The 22,448-nt window shown below is 39.1% G+C and overlaps 1 long non-coding RNA gene across 6 annotated transcripts; it reads right to left on the reverse strand.

Annotated features, from left to right (window-relative positions):
* Window positions 1,185-21,124, reverse strand: LOC110396717. 6 transcript variants are annotated; one of them, XR_002437196.1, is made up of 8 exons: window positions 20,790-21,124; window positions 20,590-20,707; window positions 13,540-13,678; window positions 9,772-9,892; window positions 5,766-6,043; window positions 2,391-5,165; window positions 2,216-2,291; window positions 1,185-1,268 (listed from the first exon to the last, which is right to left on the reverse strand). It is a non-coding gene; the product is annotated as an uncharacterized LOC110396717 (long non-coding RNA). The 6 variants fall into 6 exon arrangements; XR_002437194.1 differs by having other exon boundaries at window positions 2,216-5,165; window positions 20,997-21,124; XR_002437197.1 differs by lacking the exon at window positions 2,391-5,165.

Genomic DNA, 22,448 nt, shown 5'->3' on the forward strand with positions numbered 1-22,448 from the left:
AGGGGAGGGCGGGAGCCAATGAGTCCTCGGCTGCTGCTCCGGGGGCGGGGCGGGGAGAGCCGCAGGGGCGGGGTCAGCGGGCGAAGGGGCGCGGCAAGAGGAGAGCGCACTGTCGCCAGACCTTGCTTCCAAAGCGGGCTGGAAGTCAGTGCAATAAAGCTGGGTATCTACTCATATAGCTTGCTCTTTATTTTGACATCACGTATACTTAGAATCTCAACAGCATCAGTCTCTTCCTCTCACGGCAGAGCAGTGGGCAAGCCCCTCAGCAGTCCTGCCCTCTCTTAAGTGAATTTTGGCAACAGATATCTCAGCTTTGAGATGGAATCTTGCCCCACAGGATACTTTCACGTATACTTAAAAACAGATGTCACAAAGAATAACTCTCATATAGCAATGCTTTATTATTATGAACTTATCTATCTTCTCTCATTACTGATTTTTTTGCACCTCAGTGGTACCCACAGAATAGTTCAACAGGGCTATAGCAGCAGCCTGCATCAATTCCTCTTACACCAGATCTCGAGTCAACTTCCCACACGCTAGCCTACAGATCTTCCTAAAGACAAGTAACACAGTACAAAACAAGCAACTGAAAATGACATGGGAGCAAAGGTAAGGCAACAGGCTTCAAGGCAATACTCTTCTTTTTGTGGCTGCAGTACATGACATTCAAAGGTTGTTGCACTGTTGCTACGATAACAACCATGTCTTTCTTGGCTACGTTAACTCTCAGACACACTATCATGTTTCAAATTCAGTTATTTTAATTATTTGCCTATACTGATCACAGTGAAGGCAGTGACTGAGCTTGCACATACACTGCCCCTGGAACATGTAACAAAGGGCACAAGTAGACTCTCCTCAAACACCTGTAGTATAAAACGCTATGCACAGCACTTCAGAGCCAAATTTGATCCAAGCCTCCTAGTTTTAAAACAAGGCATTACACCATTTAAGTAAGAGTGTCTTCCTAGGAGACCAAACTCTGCACATATTAGGATCTGATTAAAAGTGTTCCTAAGAGGCTTAGCTTTGAGTTAATCCTCCTTGAACCTGGCACGGCCTTTGAGATTTTTGTTTTGATGATGCAACTGGTTAGAGTAGACAAGGTAGACAAAATCTCAGAGAGCTTAAGAGGTTGCTCTTCCAAGTGAGTATCTTCTCGGTTTTATGCTGTCCGCATGCAGTTGATTCAAGTCCTTTTTTTTTTTTTTTTTTTTTAAAATAAATATAGCCACATGATTCGTTTTCTTTCTCCGCATACCCTGCAGGAAAAGCAGATGGCATACTCAGCACCCAGGAAATCTAATGGACTATGTTAAAATAAAGACTGACAGGAAGTTTAACAATTAAATAACTGTTATAAGTGAGAAATTCATTTCCTTTCATGATCAGCAGCTTTTGTTATTTTTAAAAAGAAAAATTCAGACCTACAGTCATAGTAATTAGTAACCCTTCAACATGTCTTGCTGTAAGAACAGCACAGAAATTGTATTCATTTCTTCTTTACTTATGCGTAAGGAGTACTTGTTTCAGGCTTTTCCCAGTTGGACAGGATCTTCTAGACTCCATGAAAATGCTCACTACACCTTAAAAGATTATTATGATTTTATTATGAGTTAAAGTTGCATGCTGAAAAAATGGTGTGTTTAAAACAAGCTAAGATAGCAAGCAATTAAGTGCAATCAGCTTATTAAAAAAAATGCTTGAAAAAAAATGCTTGAAGCCATTGAAGTTTAAAAATGAGATCAAAAATCTGAGGCAAAACCAGTTCTTAACATACAATGGTAAGAGCAAGTTCCAAATTCAGGCCAGATTATTTCATCTTCAGGGCTTCCTGCAAAGCTAATAATCTTTACTGAAGCTTCTGGAAGCTTTCAAGGAAGAACAGGGCTTCCGTTGCTTTACTCTTCCCAAAAGCAGAGGAGAAGCTCTTCACAAAGTGCCAGCAAGCATGTTTAACCATGTATGTGAAATGTTCTTAATAAGTTATAAAATTAAGTAATAAATTATATTAAATTAGTCTGCCTCTTAAAGACTAGAGAAATGATTTGAACAGGCAACAACCACCTGCTCTGTGGTTGTGGAGTGTTGTGTGTCATTCCCACTCCACTAATGGCCATTTCACAACCCCCTTCAGCTGGTTTAGACTGAGAAAGCTTCAAGACGAAAAATAAAACAAACTGAAGTGGTTAATCTCACACTGATTTACCTGAATCTGAATGAGTAGAACTGTTGTTTTCTGTATCCGTGTCTAATCCACTCTTGTTCCTTGCCTGTTCAAGTTTCTATACGTTTAAGGCAAAAGAAAATTAATGTCCAGAAATGTAACTGAAATGGCTAGTTTTTCTGTATTGTGAGAGATGCTAGAGAAAGTAGTGACTCACTGTAGTTTTCATAGGATTCTTCTTCTTCCTTTCCAGTTTGGTTAAAATTACTGCTGTAGCAACCACACACTGCTGGTCAAATGAAACTGAAATACTATCTATGCTCCAACTGCAATTGCACTGTCATCATCTTTGTTTAGTTAGCAAAATGTAATCAAGCTGTTTTTGAAATTGCTATCAGTGTTGTTCCTTGCTAGGCTACACGTTCTTCCACACAAAAAAAAACTGGCTATTACACTGAGAATACATGTTAAAAAACAAGACAAAGCCAGCAACTGGAGGTTTACCTAGAGGCTAAGGGGGGGGCAATGTATAGGAAGAGCTGCAATCAGATCCCACTGTCACCTTCTTCAGGGACATTACAAATAACAGATTAAGATTTCTTTCATTTTCATTAAGGTTCTCCACTCAGCACTGAGGAACAAGTCTCAGGATGTAGCCAGCTGTATTTTAAGTTTTTTTGTTGTTGTTTGTTTTTAAAGCCAGTCACACACACATACAACCATGAGGACATTCCACCTGCACATTTACTAGTTATATCATTGAAGAAGTCTCATAAATAACAATTTTTTTCCTCTTTCCACCTAGAAAAAAAATAAGACGACTTACCCCCATGTTACTGTTCAGAAACAGCTGTCTTCTAGTTCTCTTCAGCTAGCTACTGTTCCTTCAAAACTGTACAGGGAATACTGAGCAATTTCCAAATGGCTGTAGGATTGATAAGCATTTTTCTCTCCCTACCCCCTTATGTTACTCAGTCCCTTCCATTCCCTCTCCACTGTGCCATCTCCTGCAGCATTCTCCAATAACTATTAAATGAAGGTAAATTGGATTAAAGAGGTTATAAACAATCTGTTCTGTAAGCATCTTAGGGAGGAGAACACATATTTAACTTGGATCAGTTCTATAATCCAGTTCAAGTAATTCTCATGCAAAAGCAGTTGCATCATTCCAGCGGAGGGAATGGTGTAGTAGTCAAAAGTGAGCAGCTACGGAAGCATGAGTTAGAACAAATACCTTCAGGTTTCTCTCCTTCCAGCAATGGATTTATGAGGAAAGGCAGAATGCAATAAAAGCAAGATGATTCTTGCTTTTCATCTGATTTAAACTGTAGAATGAAAACTAGGCTAAGCCCTTTTCCAGGTGCTTGGTATTTTGTTAACCAACAGAGAAGTGCCAGATTGAAATGTGTCAACAGGAAATAAAACAGCCTTGCATTATAAGATATCTTTTAATGTAAATAAATAGCATGCAGAAGAACACAGTTCAGCTTCTTACTAGATGTTCTTCATTTTCACATCTTTTACTATGATGTCTGAGTACTCAATCCTTATTGAATGGATGCATTCCAGAAAGAAAATGTAAACATAGAGGTTAGTTGTGTGATAACAGAATGCATAGTTTCAGTTCTGAAAGCCATACTTCTACACCAATTCAGATTTTTTCCAACACTAAAAATCAAGCATCGCATCATAATTAAATCCCAACACACTAAATCTGCCACGCTAGCGTTAGAAAACATGTGAAGTTGTGGAAAACATCTGACTTCTGCCTGTGGAGTGCAACCTTGCCCGATCTCAAAATGCCACTGGCGTGTTGCTTTACTCCCAGTTTCTTACATACATCTCTCCTACTATTTCTAGTGAAGTTGCATCTGTTTTGAGGCCAGAAAGATAAGAGATTCATGCAATCCCATAGATCATATTTCTAGAGAACATTTACACTCCAGTATTTTCTATGCTTTTAGCTTGCTAATTTCCCCAACTTCTCAAAAGCCTGAGTTTGTCAAGATGCATTTTCTTAGTTAGTGAACTTTTATTGCAGCTTTATTCTCACCCTGAATATAAAGGGTGATTTCAGGCTTAATTATCTTAATTACACAGACCAGTTTCTTTTCATAACTGTTCCTCACTACTAGCTTCAGAAGTCTTCAAAAACAATTGAAAATCTCCTGATTACTATTGTAAAAGCTGTATATTTAAGAGTACAATTAAATACGTTGTAAAGCTAGCACTAAATCCTGCTTCTTGTGTGCATTTCTATTGAAGCCTGTAGGAGTTAGCATGGAAGTAAAATGAAATCATTGTGTGATAGTTCTAACGCTATGCAGCGGTTAAAACCATAACAAAACACAGATGTACTCAAATGCAGCCAGGGTAACCAGCAATGAAATACAGAAGAACACTGCTTTTCTGTACCTACAGACATAAAATTACGAGAGGTCAAATCTATTGCTATTTTGTTTTAAATGTACAAAAGGCTGCCGTTAGGTCTGTGGATTTGCACTGGAAGAAGGAAAAATTTCATCTATAACCTGACACTCAATAGCAGCTCACAACTATGGCTAAACCAAGATGTTGTAACTTGAAAAAGAGAAAAAACACTCTTGTATTGTATACATGGTCGCTAGGTGACTGCTAAGTGCAGAGCTCTTCTTTCAAACACTCAAAGGCAGGGGAGGCCACAAAGATCAGACATACAGGCTGTAAGTCAGCAACAGATGGAACAAGAAGCTGGCCAGAAGTTCAAAAGGAAACAAGCAAACAAATCCAAGGATTAATAAGAGGTCCCAGGTATTGTCATGTTCTGTTACATTTATAAAACCACTCATCTCTCAGAAATGAAACATTACAGAGCAGCCCCGAACTAGAGAGATACCTTCTGTATCAAGTGCTGTAAGTTGTGGCATTTTGGGGAAGGGATCCATTTCTTGTTTCTGCATAGGAAGCGTACAAAACATTCACACACAACCAGTCTGAGGAATTTCCATGAACGCTTTTTTTTTTTAAAAAAAAACAAACAAAAACACTGTCAGCCCACAGTCAGCTCAGTTCTTTCAGAAAATATCATTTTCACTGTGTAGAAGAAAACAAAGGACTGAGAGACTCTCTCTTCTCAAAAAAAAAAAAAAAAAAAGGCAGCGTTCCAGAAAGGCTGCTGTCACCTCGGGAATCCATCAGTCCACATCCTTAAACTGCCAAATAAATTATCTTAACAGTTTAACAGTTAAGACTTCCAGGTTCAGTGAGTATTAGTGATAGAACTCCAGCTTCTGACTCATGTTCACTAACAGGACAGCTGGAGAGCTTAAAGACATCTGACAAAGACATTTTGAGTCATTCTACTACTTAAAGCATAGAATCAGTGGGATTTTAATCTGAGCCTAATCTTTTGAATGCTCATTTGAGATAACTCACACGAACTGGACAACGTTACATTTAAGGGCTAGCCTGAGGATTTGAAGAAAAGGGTGCATCACGGAGGAAGGGTGTACAGAAACAGTAAGATAGACATGCTTTTCGGAAAAAAATAATGGTGAATTAACCACACTTAGATACAGATATGCCAGAATGACACATTGTGCATAAGACTTACTGTCCTGAGCACTCTGCCAAAGACCCAAGCCTGGATACAGTGCTCATCTGAGTGCTGAAGGGTTCTGACTTATTGTCTGCCTTCACCCAGTTCCGGATAGAAACAGCATTGGTTCTGCTTACTTCTTTCTTGATGGAATCTAGATTTATGCCAGTTATATGGTAGTTTCTGCTCACCCCAGACCAGCTGCCGATGAGAACAATACGGCCATTTACAAGTTTAAAGCTGTTTAAAGCTGACACACAGCACAAAAGTCTCACTTCAAAACCTTTTCTACCCTGGGGAAAAAAAAAAACAAAGTAAAATCACTCAGTGTTAGAAAACACAGGTTACAAAATTTTTAACTACATTCAAGATTGTGGGTGTATGCTGATCTACGATTCAGATACTGACCTGGAACTGGCAAAGACTACAGAGATATAGCTATGAACAATTGTTTACGCAAGATTTATCAAATGAAGCATGCCACATACTGACAACAGAAAATAAATACAAAATTAAGAAATTGTTGCTGCATACGTGAAATGAAGGATCAGCAATTAGGCAAAAGGATTTACACTGCAAACAGCAAGAGCCATCATGAGCTGACAAGACACTGAATGCCAGGCCAATTCTATTTACTATTTCATCTCTTCTCTAAAGAGAAAGCTTGCTAGGGCAATTTGTCAGATCACTGGCATGGAAATAAATGGAAAAAAAAAAAAAATCACTATATCTAGCTCTGTCACCAGTTTTCCCCACTGCCAGATTACAAGATCTTAGATTCTTGCTTAACTGCAGTTTTAGTGCAAGGCTCTCCCAGAGCAACCATTACTCTGAAGTATCCTCAATAATCCTAAAGAGTCCACTGCTAAAATCACAACTTGTGAGTCACAGAATAGTTGAGGTTGGAAGGGACCTCTGGAGGATATCTGGTCACCCCTACTCCACTCAAGGAGGGCCACCTATAACAGGTGCCCAGGACACCATCCAGATGAATTTTCAAGATGTCCCAGGACGAAGACTCTACAACCTCTCTGGGCAACCTGTGCCAGTGCTCATTCACCTGGGCAGCACAGAACTGCTCCGTGATGCTCAGGGAGAACCTCTTGTGTTCTGGCACTGGGCATCACTGAAAAGAGCCTGGCTCTGTCTTCTCTGTACCCTCCCTTCAGGTATGTGTAAGCACTGATGACATTCTCCCTGAGCCTCTTCTTCCCCACAACAGAGGCTGGTTTAGCAATAGGGATCAGTATATTAGTTTCATAAGTTTAGCAGTAAAATTTTCCAGCTTCGGTTTGCTTGACGTGTGAACAGCCTTGTTTCTCTCAACTATCTGGCTTCACAGAAGCACTGAAGTCACAATAGACTACTTTTGTCTTTGCATCCGCCAGGTGCAAGAACTTTTTTCTTGAATTTCACATATATTGTTCTGGGTTATAGTGCACCAAGATAGAAAGTCACTCATTATGGCTTAACAAGAAATGGAAATTTGCCAAACTGAGGAAAAATACCTAAAGGTCGGCCAAAAGTCACCGCGATGAAGCTGATGATGGTAAGATGAGGAGGAAGTAGGTGGTCTAGGACCACCGGACACCCCTACCATGCATGCCCAGAAGGACATTAGCATGTATTAATAAAGTTTTTGGAAAAGAAAAAATATGCATGCAAATGTATTGCATACATATATCTTAACTGTTTAAATGCAAAACCCAAACACTAAGAGCACGCTTGATTTGTCAAGTCACCTGGTAAATATCGTGAGGAATAAAGGAATGCTGCTTTCTAACAACACATTGGGATTAGAAAGTTTCCTTCCCAGATTTTGGATGACACCCAGGCTGAACAGTCCCAGCTCTTTCAGCCACTTCTTACAGGAGAAACACTCCAGTCCCTTCATCATCTTTGTGGCACTACAGCGGGCTCTTACCATTATGTCCATGTCTCCCTTGAATAAGGGCCCAGAACTGGACACAGTGCTCCAGGTGTGGAGTTACAGACACCTCTAAGCTTGTTTATATTTTCAGATCAGTAACCACTGAGATAATGCAGGAAAAGGTTGCAACCACTGCTACTTCTCAACTACAGGCTTATTCTACCACTTCCAAAAATAATGTTTCATTTTGAACCAGGATTATCCAGTGAAAACCACCCACCTGTCAGAATATATAAATTACTATCTCAAATGGGATGCATCTTTTTCTAGCCTCCTTCAGTTCACAATGACTTGCAAAAACAGAACAAAGCAAGACACTTAGATTCTTCTTAAGTCACACAGGACTGATTTTACACTGCATTCCCTCAGTTTCACACTGCCTCAAACTGTTATCATTTCCCTTCCACAATATACTAGGCATTCTACAGGAAAAAAAAATTTCAGGTTTGCTCCTGAAGATGCTTTCAACATATGATAAATGCTCATTTTAGATGAAAAGTTTATATGTAAGTTTTAGTTAAAAACTGGAACTTGCCTGATTTTGGAGGCAGTGTTGGAACATGTTTGGGCCAAATACACCACAAATTTTCCTGTTTTGATTTTTATTGTTAATGACTTAACACATTAGTATCTTTGCATCATCATTCCGTGTATTCTTAAAAACATTTATAGACAGATGGACTGCAAGGAATGTGAACAAGGAAAGCCAGCTCATGCTGTAGGAAGGAACACATGGTTCTGGCATACTAAAAATAAAAAGAAAGCATTAGCACACCATATGCTGCAACAGCAAATAGTATTATTCAGATATGTTCCAATAACACTAGCGATGCTAGAAGTTCAGACCTACTAAAAAAATTTGACTTGTCAGTTACCTCTGCCAGTCATGTGATTCACTGTAAAAACTCACTTGTTTGTTTATATCTAACAATCTAGTTTCTTTCATTTTACACAAACGTATTCTAATGTTTGTAATATGACTAGTTAAAGAGTTACCCTTTTGAACAAAGTTATTACCCATGCCAGAAAAGTTGTATTTCAACTGGTAAAACAAATTTCAGTTTGTACACGGACCATGACTTAAATTACTGGCCTTGCACTGCAACTGTAGTATCTGCCTATGCTGAAAGTTCTATTTTAACACCTGCATTAACACTACAATGTAGACACACATTCCCTCTCAAGCTGTGCAACAGAAGCAGTAAAAAAAAAAAAAAAAATGGAGCTCTTCACTAAAGTAATTGCTTGTAAAATCCTCCATTATCACAAAGCAAAGTAATTTCACCTTGGGTAATTCTCAAGTAACTTCAATAGTTTGGAAACTACAGGCAACTTAGGTCTAAGAACATAGCTTGTATGCAAGCAAATAGTGAGCACTTGAATAATTTTATTTTTCCATGCTTTCAAACTGAAGGTGGCAGTCACAACTGGATTATTTTTTAGAACGCATCCATTTACGACCTTCTGACCACGGGGAAGGCTAAAGCGCCATAGGAGAAGAAAATCTGTTAGGCAATAGAAATACTTCAAATTGCCACACAACAGACAGGACCTACTGAGTGCAACACTGGCCTGGGTGAAGAACTCTTAATTTAATGACACCACATCCTTGGGCAAATCTTAATTTGTTCTTCCAGTTCATAAAATGATGGCAGCTTCAGGACTGACAGCAAAACCCAATCTCAGCCTTGCTGAAGTGCTCATTCATTACTACAGTAACAAGTAGGAATATACACATGAAAGCAATCACTACATTTTCTATAGTTTTTCTTCTTTCCTATTGGTGTCAAAACAGAGGTCTGCCAATAAACTTTAGTCTTCTCCTTTGTATCAAAGTCATTGAAGTAGAGAATCAAAATAGGACACCTTTGCTCAACAGTTCTAACTGCAGCCCACCAGAAAACAGGGAGGGAAATGCAAGAGATTTAACCCACATTAAAAAGTCTCGGCAAATCACCATTCTGCAGTTTAGCCTTCCAAGTGACCTAACATCAGCAAAAACACACTTAAGAATGTTTTTATCAGTGACATATATTATGGAAAGGTAGATTTTAAATAAAAGACCCGTTGTTTAGGTTTGGCAGATTTTACCTGAAGGGTCATAAGTACTGAACTATTTGGAAGAAGTATAGCTGATTCAAAGCAGAAAAACTCCGCATTCCTCTTCATTCCAGAAGATAAATTTTCTTAGCATTCAGTGATTTTCCCAAGCCTGGAGAACAAAATAAAACCAAAGCAACTCAGTGATTTATTCAATACTATTTAGTTTATTACATGAGAAATTATTCAAGTTAAGTTTAGATTGTTCAAATAACGTGAAGAGACAACTGCTACAGGCACAAACAAGGAAATGAGAATAGTTAGCAGCAACACAAAGTGCTAAGATGGCCTTGCTTCAATATTGCGAACGGGACAACAGAACGGATAGATCTCCTGTAGCAAGCTACAGGAGCTTGCTTTCTCTCAGTGTAGATATTGCAAGGTATGAAGACATTATACTTCAGTCATTGGTAAGAAACTGGTGGACTACATCAAAAGATGAGCATCAATAAGGACTAAGAATAGGACTCCTAATACACTATTTCCAGATTCAGAAATTTGATACACTGGATTTATGGAAATTCCTACTCAAAAGAAAAGGATTTGTGACACTGTCATCATAACCACTGCACTGAACCCAATTTTTGTTATTAGACTGTTAATCTTCACTTCTCAGCAACTGTTAGGGAATTGTTTTCACTGAATAAAGCTTTTCAAGCTAATCCAGAAAACAGATCTGATACTTTAGAATTCAGTATACAATTGCATGATCCCAGGTTACAATCCCAAGAATTGCAAAAGGAAGTTTTCTTTAAGTACATTCTATCCTTGCTTACAACCCCATATAACACTTATGTTAAAGATTAAACTCAAGTTATGCAGGATTTTTCCTCAGTATTTCAGGTAAAGCATTAAAGAGCAGCACTAAATACAAGTATTCAAGTCCAAGAAATTAATATTTTCCCAAGTAGCCTAATAAAAAGCTAAGTCCACCATTCCCATATGCTGACATTATTGTGCTAATGATACTAAAATATTTTTCTAGTGCTTAGAGGTTCCTGGTCTCAAGAAATGTCATTTCAACTCTGCACAACTTCAGAATCCTAAAGCAGTCCAGGCTAGAAGAGACTTGAATGATCATCTAGTCTCCCATTTCCTGTTAAAGCTTGGACAAGATAATATTATTCACCACTCCGCCCGGTCATGTCCTCAAAACCCCATGTCAATCCACTGATAGAATTTTTTTAGCATCCTGGTTTCAGCTGCGACAGAATTGGTCTTCTTCATAGTGTCTGGTATGATGCTATGTTTTGGCTTCAGGAGAGGAAAAAAAACAGTGCTGATAATGCACCAGTGTTTTAGCTGTTGCTGAGCAGTGCTGTACAGATCCAAGGACATTTCAGCTTCTCCTACTGCCCTGCCAGCAAGGGGTACTGGGGGTGCACAAGGAACTATGAGGAAATGAAATCATGACTGCTGAACCAGACTGGATAAGAGGACATTCCACACTGTATGACATCATGTAGAACTATAAAATTACGGAGCTGGCTGGGAGGAGCAGCTGCTGCTCAGGGACAGGGTGAGCATCAGTCAACAGGTGGTGAGCAATTGCATTGTGTATCATTTGTTTTCTAAATATACATAAAGTAATGAGATATATAATAGTAATGATATGATATACCATTATATATATGTATTTATCATGACTATTATTTTTCTCTTCCTTTTCTGTCTTAGTAAGTAATTTTCATGTCAACCCATGAGTTCTACTTTGGTTTTTCCCCACCTTCGATTCTCTCCTACATCCCACTAGGAGCAGGGAGTAAGCAAACAACTGTATGGTGCTAAGCTGCCTGTCAAGTTAAACAACAATATACAGTAAATGAACAATTATTCTTATGATATTAAGTTGAATGCTTAGAAATACTCAGATTTCATACGAACATTAAAGTAACCACATGTAGATGTTAACAATTACTGTCAAACAAAACAATTTGAGAATGTTATGAAAAACTCACTTTTTTCAATCAGTTTGATGTCTGTTATGCTCTGTGGTATTTTAGACATTATCTGATTAAGCTTTTTTTTTTTTACTTTTTATTTTTAAATGTTGACTACCCCAAAACTGCATTAATACTATGCAGATCTCATACAGCAAGATATCAAGAGTTACTAACTAGTCAGCTGCATACATTCCTTACTGTTTGTGCATAAGACTATTTAAATCTTACATTGGTAATATGAAAAAAGAACACTGCAAGAGTTTCATTGTCTGTATCAGTGTTATTTTAAGACTATGAAAAGTGGTGGTGATTACAAAGGTAAACTATTAATGAGACAGAACTCAAGGGAAAATGAAAAATCTGCAAGTATACAGAGAACAACCTCCCTTGGGATGTGCTGAACAGTAGCGACTAACTACTGAGCTCATTAATATACCATCTAACATCTATATATAAACTATGAACTTAAGTGTAGACTGACTGTAGCTCCAGCCAAGACTGAACAAGTACATGCTCTACAACACCAATTACTCTAGGAAGAGCTATTAGTAAGAGATAATGGTTCACTGGGTTCTTTGTGAGCAGTTCTTTAGCAGACCATTGGATTGGAGATTCCTGTGCTACCTGAAGCCCAGAAGAAGTCATTTAAGGCATCTGCAACATTGGCTTTGTATCATCATAGCATGACAAGAAATAGTGTTAAGTCTTAAAACTCAAAAAGACAAGTAGTGGCTATGGCTCTACCAGAGAGCCATAGCTATTTAACTTTGTGGCACCTTTGGTTTCCTACTGATCAAGCGATACTTTGGCTTTCTAAACATCTACCTTTAACTTCTTATGATAAAAAAAACAAAAAGCCTGCATGCACAAAAGAAGAGATCAGCATCTACATAAAGCTTCCATACTAGAAAGAAGATAATAATAATAGTGACATAATTTTCCTTACAGTACAAAGATTTTCACAACAGAATTCCTGATTTTGCTTTCTTCTTGCCTTTCCTGGTACACATCTAAGTAAATCATAGAGCTCATTAGAGAGTATGTGTTATATGGTAGAATTTTAAGTTTACAGCTATTATACCCTTTTCACTCATTTTTTCCCTGCAATACCCATTTTCCCTAAATTCAAATTGAGCCAGTCCTTCTGGACTAACCAACTAGAGTTAAAAAAAACCCACATGTATACATACTTCTATATTTATTTTTATATATAAATTCGTATACAAGTTTATATATTTTTTTCCAGTATTGTTGAGTGACAGTCTTGTAACTAAAAGTGAAGACAGCAGTAACAGGAGTGTCTTCTCCTTGAGAGAGATGAACTCCCTCTCTCCTGTTTCACTAACCTCTGTCAGCAGAATTTTCCCCAAAGCTTAAATAACGTGGTCTCTTAAAAGCTAGAATTATTACTACCAATCTAATTGGTAGTAGCTCCTGAGGTTTGCAGTAACTGACTAAGAAGAACAGATAAAGAAACATGAAAAGCTTTACAAGAGTTTAAAACCAGCCATTTTCAACCAGTGCCTCAAAAATGTGTGAACATTAATTACTTTCAAGGGACTTGCAAAATGTACCTAATGTCATGGAAGGAGACTAAAGCATTGCACACTCCATTCATAAGAGTAAGGCAGGAATATATCTATTTATATCAATACATGTAAGATGGTAATTTGAACAATGGTAACAGTTACTTAACAAGATTCAAAACGGCTAGATATCCTTGTTTATTTGCAATACAGAGGGTAGGGGGTGCATAATGAATCTAGGATCAGATCTTAGCAAAGCTAGTATAGCTTAAAAACAATAAATCACTTACCAAGGATCTGTCAGCAAGGTGTCACCACATTCCAGGTGAATTTCTGTGCACCTGGAGAGGTGTCCCCACTCAAGGCGAGATTTTAGTTGCAGCCAGCTGCCTGGAAGAAGAACTCTCCAAGGGGTTCTGAAGCTGCTTGCTATTTATGGGGTAAGATGATTGACTCATTGTCATACAACTTAGAATTGGTTCTGTTGAACAGTATGTCTGAACACTAGTGGGAAAACCTTGGTTGTTATTAGTTCTAATGAGGTCCCTGCACTTCACTGTATGCACTAGGCCTTGGGCACAGTGACAAGGGGGGTGGGGGGGCAAGGAAAGCACTTTAACACATAGTAAAAACAAGCTTAAAACTGCTAACTACAAGAACTGTAACAGTTTTCCAGGAGTTCCATTCAGAAGAAAGCTTGAAGTTGATTTAGATGGACCTCACATACTACAAAATTTTTTTTTTTTTTTTTAAAAAAAAAGGTACTTGCATAGTAGGATTAAATTTAAACTATGTAACTATGGGGAAAAATCTATGATATCTAACCAAAAGGCCTTTCAAGTAGTCATTATCTCTTCCTGAGTGTATTTTGCAAAGGGAATACAATTATCAAAACATGAAAATATTATTTTAATTCAGTATCAAGAGAGGAGGTGTTTTCTGGACTGTATCGGATGAAGAGACTAGAATTCCAAGAGACATCTATAGAAAATAACATTTTAATAGTACTAATCAGCATAGGAAAAACATCTGAGTCAGCTGTTTCTAGAAAGTTAAGTTTTACCATCTTTTTTTTTTTTTTTCCTTTTGTAGGCCCACAGTTTGGCTACAGGACTGTACGTAGTCTAGAAAAAAAATAACAAGAGCTCTAATAACAGGCTTTTACCAGTCAATAGTTAATAATGAGCAATGATACTAGGTGTACTGCTAGACATGAGCTGGCTGGCAATGACTGCTTGTAGCTCAGAAAGCCGATTGTATCTTTGGCTACATAAAAAACATAAAAACATGTGGCCAGCAGGGTGAGGGAAACAACTCTCCCCCTCCACTCCTCTCTTGCCAGACACCATCTGGAGTACTGTGTTCAGCTCCAGGTCCCCCAGCACCAGGACGTGCAGCTGTTGGAGCAAGTTTAGAGGAGTCCACAAAGATGATGAGAAGGCTGGAGCACCTCTCCTACGAAGAAATGTTAAGGGAGCTGGGCTTCTTCACTCTGGAGAAGGCTCCAGGGAGGCCTCCTTGTGGCCTTCCAGTATCTAAAACGGACTTCTGGGAAAGATGGGGAGGAACTCTTTATTAGGGGATGTCATTATAGGACAAGGGGTAATGGTTTTAAATTAAAAGAGTGTGGGTTTGGACTATATCTAGGAAAGATTTTTTTTTTCTTTTCCCCTCTCTCTCTCACCCATGGCAGGGGTGGGGGGGGGCTGGAACCAGATGATCTTTAAGGTCCCTTCCAACCTAAGTCTTTTCCTAGAATTATAGAATGGCTACTTAAAGATATAAGCAAAGAATTCCACACAAGAACTGATGTTCTTATTCACTTAAACCATAATATTTCTTAGAAGTCCCTACAGTCCACATTCGCATACTGACACCAGTATACTCCCGTACCTCTGTCACTGAGAAGTGGACATAATCACATGACTTTAAATTATCTAAAATTTTTTATTGGCATCACTCAGTAGATGCGTTTAATCACTGCCTCAGACCTGTTGATGCCTCACTTGCTTATGCTTAGTATGAGGAGCTTCCTTATAAATGATCTTTTTTTCCACTGAAAGCTCACAGGAAGCTCTCAGTACTGCTCAACATTGGCAGAAAAAAAAAAAGTTCTGTAACTAACACTAAACTCTTCAAATTAATTATCTGAAGCTTCCTTTATCATGAAGTAAAATATATCTTCATGAAAACAGAGAAGATCTAAGGAGATAGAATATAGAAAGCTAAGAAATCATTATTGATACAATACACCACCTAACCTAACCACCTACCTAACACACCAGTTAAATTGCTTTTCAGTTTAGTTACTTATCTCAAGTAGGAAATACACCCTGCATAAAATAGGCATCATCAACAATTTCGTAGTATCCTTCACTTGGTAAATAAAGGACAGCAATAAAGGCTATCCCATGAAGTATTCGTCTGCTTGTGAAAACAGTTAAGTTAAAGCAAAACAAAATGCGACAAATATTCTGATAAATTATACATGCTTGTATACAAAGCATGAATGACCTTTAAGGTTCCTAGCCTTCTATTACCAAGACTGCAATAAGGCAGTGTTTCCATGGAGATGTAATACCTTTTATTAGTCTAATGGAGCTGGAAAAAAGATCTGATGCATGTCATAAACCCTTGAGGTCACTGTGTGGTCTAAAGCTTGCCTGGCACCCTGTCCCATTATAAGCCAGTCTAATAAAAGATGATTACCTCCCTTCACAAACCCTGTCCAATATGTATTATTATACCATGTACAGTCTCTGGGAAGAGATGATAGTGATGATCAGGATACTGGTTTAGTATGAGTCATGTACAGTGACAACTTTTCAATATAACACATCTCTCAAAACTGTTGCATGACCTCACTGAAATATCATTAGGAGACAAAAAAAACAAAAATAACGACAACAAAATAACAACTATGCCTAACAAGCAGAAAGCTCTCAGATACAGGGTGACATGACAGCACATTCAGGGAATTACTTAGATTGAGGGAGTGGTATCCTACCTGTTTAAGACTGAAATGCAATGCGAAGGAAAAAGGCAGCAGAAACAGGAAGGATTTCCCAGGAAACTGGGAAAACAAAACTTTTTTTTTTTTTAAACATCAGTATTTATTAAAAGAAGTTCCTGTATTAGAGGAGCTGTGTTTCTCTTAGAGAGAAGAGCCAACATAAGCTAAGTAGCAACACATCCTGAATAGATGGAAAGAGGTGGTACTTCACTTAGAGAAAGAAAGTCTAAGCTAGTCACCTTTTCAGCCTGAATTAGCTTTAGCAGTTGGCTCTTTAAAGAAGTATTCAAATACGCTGAAAAGGTCTCAGTGAGATAGCAGTTTTCAACTGGTTCCTTGGCTTTCATTGCCAAGACTTCTCAGAAAAGCATCAAGTCATACTAGAACAAGTTAGGTATTTCAAGTTTCCCGGCTTTCTTTCACAATAAAGGATTTAAGCCTCTGCTTAAGATGTATTCTCATAACACAGCTGCACATCAGACATAGCTCTTCAAAAAGCATTTGGCATTTTTAAACTGATGTTACATTAGGTTGCTCATCTTGAAAAGTTTTCCTGTACTACATTCCAAATACTTCAGAATACAGAAGCCACAGGCATGCTTGACAGCAACCAGAATAACCGTTAATAGGAATAAATGGCAATCTCCATTTACTAGTGTCTGGTAAGGGTCTCTCATACTGTAGGAGATGACTGCGACTAGTCAGAGAGCAAGACTAGAACACATCCATCCATCTCTCTAAGCTTTCCTAAGACCACATGGAAGTATAATATTTAAAAACAATGAACAAAGTAAGGATATTAGTTGAATATGTAAGATAAAATTGCTTTCCTTTTTGACAGCAACTCTCCTTTTCATAGAGGAGTGGTATTGGCATTTGCCAAAACCAAAGCAAGTTCTTGCTTTGCAAAGCTTCTCATATTGCAAAACTTTAGGAAAATAATCTGAAATGAAAAAACTCAAAAGTTGAATTGTAGCATCTCTTTGTCTAAATAAGAAGGACAAACAGAAGAATCAAGACTTGCGTTAGCAAGGACAAAAATATATTTGGCTGTTAGAACTGGACGTGGCCAAGGTTCTTGCAACCTTCTGGAAGAAAAAAAAACAAAAACCACGAAAACCACACGAAGACCAAAAGCAAACCAAACCACAAACAAACTGAAGCTGATTCCAATTGGTGGTGAGAGGAGGTGAAAGAGAGAAGAAAATCTCCCCTTCAGAATTTGACAGCCCTTGGTAATACTCTGAAGTATAAATGATAATTGTAGTTTTCAAGTTTGGACAAAACTCTAAAGTCATTTAAACAAACAAACAAGAAGCCTTCACCACACCTTCAAAAGCATCACCTTCAAAAAAAACTTATGGCTATATTCTCAGTTTCTGTAAGTAGCTACTGCCCAGATCAACTTCACGTCAACTGAGCTACTCATCTTCATATCCACTGAGAAACTATTAGAAGCATAAAGTCTCTAATATCTAAGTTCTTCAGCATAAGTCTAAGTAATCCAACACTTCAAAACTCTTATACTCCCTTCCTCTAGCCAAGAAAAACTAAACCCACAACTGAGGAACTAAGAAGGACAGCACGTTCACAGCAAAGAAAAGTTACAGGATATTATTATTTGATAGTAAAAGAAAATAAGAGGAAGAAAATGTTACAGAAATTGAAAGTGGAACACTCGACAATTATACTCTACCATAATCAGACAAGCTTATATTAGGCAATGTAAACAGACACCTACATTCTTTTTCCTCACTCCTACACAATATCTTCTTTTTTCAGAAAGTATAGAATATTTTTGCAGTTAGAATTTTTATAATCATTTCTAAGGGCTGCCAATCGATTTTGAAATGTAACAGGAAAAATTACTTCATATGTTAAGATGAATATAAAAATTAATGACAGAAGCAGTTGAATGCAAAAAACTCACAAAGATGAGTTTTCCTGTCTTAGAATGATTAAAAATGTTGATATGAAACTTGCCACAGTACTGAGAACATTTTTTTCCACTCAGAAGAGATAGCTCAATTACTCAGACAATTTGTGGAAAAAAGAAAATAGAATGCCACTATGGCACCACTTTGAACGTAACTGTCAGAAAAGAAGTTAATTAGAACAGTTCTGCTGGTTTGAGTAGCAGCTTACAAATTTATGGAGATGCTTCTAAATTGCACTCTAATCAACGAAGAGTTTTTTTAGAAAAACTAAAGTGGAAAGAAACTCTGATGAGTGCTCACAAAATAAACTTACAATCTTTAGGAAGGGGAACACCAAGCCAAAAACGTAGTTAAAACAAAAACAAATTCAGAGAATTGATAAGGCAGATCTTCTCAGATGCAAAAGTGCTCTATATCACATTAATAAATTAGCAAGTAGATACAGAATCATAGAATCATTTGAGTTGGAATGGACCCGTAAAGGTCATCTAATCCAACTCCCCTGCACTAAACAGGGGCACCAACAGCTAGATCAGGTTGCTCAAAGCTCGGTCCAGCCTGACCTTGAATGTCTCCGAAGACAGGGATTCCACCACCTCCCTGGGCAACCTGTTCCAGTACCTCGCTATTCTTACTGTAAAAAAACTTCTTCCTTATATCTGGTCTAAATCTCCCATCTTTCAGTTTGAAACCATTTCCCCTTGTCCTGTCACAACAGATTCTACTAAAGGTGCCATTCCCTTCTTTCTTATAGTGCCCCTGCCCTTTAGATACTGAAAGGCCACTATCAGGTGTCCCCAGAGCCTCCTCCTCTCCAGGCTGAACAGCCCCAGCTCTCTCAGCCTCTCCTTGCAGGGGAGATGTTCCATCCCTTAGATCATTTTTGCAGCCTTCCTTTGGACACACTCCAACAGGGTCACATCTTTCCTGTACTGAAGACTCCTCATCTGGACGCAGTACTCTAGGTGAGGATTCACCAGCCCAATTTATTAATTTAAATATAAATATATATAATATATAATATATATATATATAATATATTTAAATATAAACTGTTAATCTTATTTTTCCATAGGAAAAGAAGTACTGTAATCTGATTGCTACGTACACAGGTCAAGCCTTAAGACCAAAATGAGTACTTCTCAAACTAAGGGTATGCTCTAAAGTCTCTTAAGGTCATTTCTAAGAGATGCTCTTCAGAAGAAAAAAAACCAACAAAAATAAACATCACCAACAAAATCCAATAAACCAAAACCAACAATCCACACACAGAAGACAAAGAGTGATGGACAAAAGATACAGATGCACTAAAGATTCAGATAGATGCCAATACTAAAAGGACATTTGGGTAACTTTCCATGCTCTCTTTAAAGAGAGAATTAACGTTTATCCTGTGGATCTGTTATGGATTATAATGTTCAATACGTGTCATATTAGTTCCATATTTACATGCTGTACTGAAACTACCACAACACCACATCAGACAAGAACTTGTAAGCACCACTAATTTATAACAGACATTGAGGAACCCTAATATATTTCAGTTACAGAATAATCCACAAAAATAACTTTTAAAAAAAAGCTTAAAATCTTTTAACGACTTACAGAATTTCAGAACCATATCATCTTAGAAATGAATAAAAAATTGTTTTCTCACAACTCTTTTAGAATTGAAATGTCTAATTTCCCTTGATTTAATTGGACACTTAGTATTATTCAAACCTACACCATACTTTTGTCATCACATGGTCTGTTTTCTGAAATCAGAGTAACTTAAAGGCAGCACTGCATTGCCCCTTGGTCAAAGAAGACTCCATCAGTGGGAAAGGAGGAAGAAAGGAAGGACTTGTAACTCTTTTTTTCTCACAGTATACACAAATCTATAAAGACAAAGAAGTAAGGATGATGATAAAGAACAAGCGCCACATTTAACCAGCCTGACTTACTCAGAGTGATAATTCTGAAAGTTACCAAACAAAAACCACACAGTCTAACCACATAAACCAAGATAATCTCCTTCACTGACATCCAAATAACACCTGTCAGTACGCAAGATTTAAAAAACTAACAAAGAGAAGAATCTAAAGACTCAAAGCAAGCAGACTCTCGGTGGAGGCTGCCCATTTATCACAGTGCTCAAGTCCTACACAACAAGAACTGTCTCACAAGCATACAATGCCTCTTTATCCTGCAAGTGACCCAAACCACACATTCAACCAGAATTCACTGTTCTTGACACATCTTGTAAAGCAACTTCTCCATGAATTCCTACTCTTCCTCCAATCACTACTTTCCCCTTCAACTCCTACTCACTTGGGGTGCAGTCAAGCTATGCTACACCTGACTTGAAGGGCCCTATCCCTCTCCAGATGACACTGAAATAAACGCACTTTGTGCAGACTTCACAAAGGTGCAGGACCAGCTGTTACCATGATCAGCTGTTTTCCGTGAACGCCAGCACGACTGATCAGCCACAATAACCGTAATACCGCTGACCTTAAGGAAGCTCTGAAAGACAAAAAAGAAAAAAAAATCAGAATGAGAAAGGCAAAAACTCTATTAATTGGCACATTTCATCACTAACACTTACATCTGCCCCAGCGTGACCACGCTTCAGACCCTCGCAGGGCAAGAGCCACCCGCGCAGCTCGGCTCGCTCCCCCGGCAGGCAGAGCCAGCAGCTGCACTGGGAGCAGGGCAGAGAGGCGAAGCCCTAGCTCTTCTTCCCCCGTGCTCTACGGCAGATGTTACCCGGGATGCGGTCACCTCCTTCCCCCGCACTGCCCCAGTCACTCACTGCAACCACCCCTTCGATCCAGGGATCCTACAGCTACGCCCGGACACAGCCCGACGCTGCCCCAGCTCCGGCGCGGCGCCCGCTCTGCTCTGCTCTACCCAGCGGGGAGCGCCCCGCAGCGGCCTCCCGCGGCATACACACCCAAAGGAGCCGCACAGAAGAGCGCTAACAAATACTTCCCACTCCAGTGGGGGGCGGAGAAAGCAGATATGCTGAGTCGGGGCGAAAGTGCAGGCAAGTGAAAATCGTGCCCTTAACCAAGACGGTATAGAGACTTCGACCTTAGTACGTGTGTGAGCTTTGCTGCCTGCGCGCAGCTGCATGCTGTTGCTCAAATGCCTTCAGTATTCCAGTTCTTTAAGAAACCTCTAATATTTTCCTCCTGCTGGCAGTTCGTTTTAATTGGTACTGTGCTCTTCTTGTGCAGCTTCTGTGACTGGGGGGGCTCACAGCATTGCTATATGGTTAGCCCCGCCTATTTTCTGTCTCTTCCTGTGTGCAACCTGCCTGACTCATGCCTTTCTGTCTGTTGCTGTGTGGTGAAGTTAATAGTAACTTACCATGGGTGTATTAAGAATAAGACATTTGTTAGCTATGGTGTCACAACCTCTGTGCTAGGAAGAGGGCTACCCAGTCTAACCAGCAAGAGAACTGTACATGCTAAATGGTATGTGTTGCTGCTGTTTTCATATTTTACACATTTCCATATGGCAGAATACCTGCAAGTAGCAATCAGAATATAAAATCCTTAAGCTTTATCCCTGAGGATATGGGGGTTCTGGTTGACAGCAAGTTGAACATGAGCCAGCAGTGTGCCCTGGCAGCCCAAAGTGCCAGTTGTACCTTGGGGTGCACCAGGCCCAGCATTGCTACCAGGCAAGGGGAAGGGTTGTCCTCTCTGTGCTTTGTGGCCTCACCTCGAGCACTGGGTGCAGGTTTGGGTGCCACAACATAAGAAGGACATAAAACTATCAGAGAACGTCCAAAGGAGGGCTCAAAAAATGTTGAAGAGTCTGGAGGGCAATGTTTGTGAGGAGCAGCTAAGGTCTCTTGGTTTGGTTAGCCCAGAGCAGAGGAGCTGAGGGGAGGCCTCATGGCGGCTGCAGCTCCTCACAGGGAGCGGAGGGGCAGCGCTGAGCTCTGGTCTCTGGAGACAGCAACAGGGCCCAAAGGAACAGCATGGAGCTGTGTCAGGGGAGGGTCAGGTTGGGAGTTAGGGAAAGGTTCTGCACTGGAAGGTGATGAGCATGGAACAGGTTCCCCAGGGCAGTGGGCAGGACCCCATGCTGCTGGAGTTCAAGGAGCATTTGGACAGTGCTCTCATAGGGTTTGAATTTTGGGTGGTGCTTTGTGGAGCCAGGAACTGGATTTGGTGATCACTGTGGATCCTTTCCAAGTCAGGATATTCTATTATTCAATGTTTCTATGATTATCTGGAAATTGGGATACATA

The sequence above is a fragment of the Numida meleagris genome, chromosome 3 (genome assembly GCF_002078875.1).
Source record: "Numida meleagris isolate 19003 breed g44 Domestic line chromosome 3, NumMel1.0, whole genome shotgun sequence".
Classification (NCBI taxonomy): Eukaryota; Metazoa; Chordata; class Aves; order Galliformes; family Numididae; genus Numida; species Numida meleagris.